The 2,500-nt window shown below is 48.6% G+C and overlaps 1 protein-coding gene across 1 annotated transcript in view; it reads left to right on the top strand.

The window, feature by feature from the left end:
* The window catches only part of Duox (dual oxidase), a 156,477-nt gene that overhangs the window by 477 nt on the left and 153,500 nt on the right, over positions 1–2,500 (top strand). The window lies entirely within an intron of this gene.

Here is a 2,500-nt window from a genome sequence, read left to right as displayed (position 1 = left end):
GTGACGCAATTCGCTCTTTCGTGTCCGGAGTTACCCAAGACGACGACACACACACGCACACAATCACGGAGATACACTTACGTACGCACACACGTAGGGTGAGTGGTGTCATTATACACACACCGTTTATTATGGATCCTCTAAACGTATGTGCGCCGGGCCACACGTAGGTAAACAGAATGGGAAGATAAAAGAACCGCCTTACAAGTCCCCGATTTACGAAAAAAATGGTGCTTGTAAGAAAGGGAAATTCAGGGTCACTGAATTTTTCAGTAATGAAGATAGGAACTTAGAACAGGAATTATGTGGCGAATAAATATTACTTAGGAACAATTAAAAATATATTAGTGTGATCATGAATGTTTGAGTGTATCATTCAGGATATTGGAAACAATTAAAATGAAGTTATACCTGTAACGGCGAAACGTGAAAAAGAAGACAAATAAGAAGAGGACGAGGAAATGGAAACACAGTGTCTCTCAGCCAGAGTCAGTCCCTGAGACGAAAATTGCTGAGGGTACGAGAAATTACCAAAATGACGATGGCAAGGACGCTTTCGTGGGTGCGGAACCTCCTGCAGGGAAACCAGACGGGGAAACACATTGCGGCCACAGGGGGTCCACGGGGGGAGGGGGGGGGCCGAGGGAGGGGAGCAGTTATATAAGGTTTGGGATGGGTAAATGGGTGTGGGTTTGAAGGACCCCTTTGATGTATGGCATTCGAGGGTATGTATGGGATTGCGAAAGAGGCGTAGGATCTGGGATTTTAAGGGTGAGTCATCCTGTCGCCAATCGTTAGAGTCTAGAGATTTTGATTTCGTAAGTAGATTCTCTCTCTCTCTCTCTCTCTCTCTCTCTCTCTCTCTCTCTCTCTCTCTCTCTCTCTCTCTCTCTCTCTCTCTCTCTCTCTCTCTCTCTCTCTCTCTCTCTTCCTCTTCTTCTCTCTTCTCTTTTTTCTTCTTTCTTCTTCTCTCTTCTCTCTCTCTTCTCTTCTCTTCTCTCCTCTCCCTCTTCTCTCTCTCTCTTCTTCTCTCTTCCTCTCTCTCTCTCTTCTCTCTCTCCTCTCCCCTCTCTCTCTCCTTCTCTCTTCCCTCTCCTCTCTCTCCTCTCCCCTTCCTCCTCTCCTCTCTCTCCCTCTCCCTCTCTCTCCATCTCCCTCTCCCTCTCTCTCCATCTCCTTCCCTCTCCCTCTCTCTCCATCTCCTTCCCTCTCCCTCTCTCTCCATCTCCTTCCCTCTCTCTCCCTCTCCCTCTCCCTCTATCTCCCTCTCCCTCCCTCTCCCTCTCTCCCTCTCTCTCTCCCTCTCCCCTCTCCCCTCTCCTTCCTCTCCTCTCTCCCTTCCTCCCTCCCTCCTCCTCTCTCCCTCCTCCCTCCCTCCTCCCTCCCTCCCTCCTCCTCCCCCCCTCTCCTTCTCTCCCTCCCTCCCTCCCTCCCCCCCTCCCTCCCTCCCTCCCTCCTTCTCTCCCTTCTCTCCCACTCTTCTCTCCCTCCCTCCCTCCCCTTCCTCCCTCACTCCCTCCTCACCCTCCCTCCCCTTCTCTCCTTCTCCCTCCTCCCCTCCCTAACCTCTTTCCCTTCCTCCCTCCCTCCCTTCTCTCCCTCCCTCCTTCTCTCCCTCCCTCCCTCCTTCTCTCCCTCCCTCCCTCCTTCTCTCCATTCCTCCCTCCCTCCTCTCCATTCCTCCCTCCCTCCTCTCTCCTCCTCCCTCCTTACCTCCCTTCTCTCCCACTCTTCTCTCCCTCCCTCCCTCCCCTTCCTCCCTTACTCCCTCCTCACCCTCCCTCCCCTTCTCTCCTTCTCCCCCTCTTCCACCCCTCCCTTAAGCGCACATAACGCTAGCTGTCCAAGTCATCATGGAACGTTGCCTTGAGCACCTACGACCTTTACGTTGTATAAAAGCCGTAACATGTACTTGAGTGTAGGAGCCGTCTTCAAGAAGTCTGTGTCGTGTTCACAAATCAGATTCGAATTTATTTCTTTTGATTAATTTGCAGTTTTTCTATTCTGTATATCAGACGATTTGGAGTTATATCAAACAAGAAGATTATACAATAAAAGAGACTCGGAGTTGATCTAAAAAGAATCCTAAAATCCGGAACGCCATTTTTATGTATATAGTCGACTTATAGGCCTATAGTCAACTGAATACTAGTTACTCGTATATTTCTATGTGCAAGCGAGAGGATTCTAATACATGATCATATATGATTAGAAAGAGCTCACCCCTATTTAATTGGCTACAATATACGATGAATAACGTAAATTTGTTCAACTTGTATGTGTAACATCATAATCACGCTTTCTACACATTCGAATATGGTCAATTCTCGTATAGCGTGACACGATATCAGTACCCACGCGTGGCCACTCAACATGAAAAGTAAACGTTCTCTATTATTCATCTGTTGCCATGTCTTCTTGTAGTTTACTCGTAAGTGTTTGACAGCCCTCTATTTTTTGGAGAAAAATGGATCTGCTCCCAAAGCAGCTGTCGTTTATC

The sequence above is a fragment of the Penaeus japonicus genome, unplaced genomic scaffold (assembly GCF_977035675.1).
Source record: "Penaeus japonicus unplaced genomic scaffold, GWHDUDI00000001_assembly GWHDUDI00000008, whole genome shotgun sequence".
Classification (NCBI taxonomy): Eukaryota; Metazoa; Arthropoda; class Malacostraca; order Decapoda; family Penaeidae; genus Penaeus; species Penaeus japonicus.
This window is presented reverse-complemented; position numbering and strand designations above follow the sequence as displayed.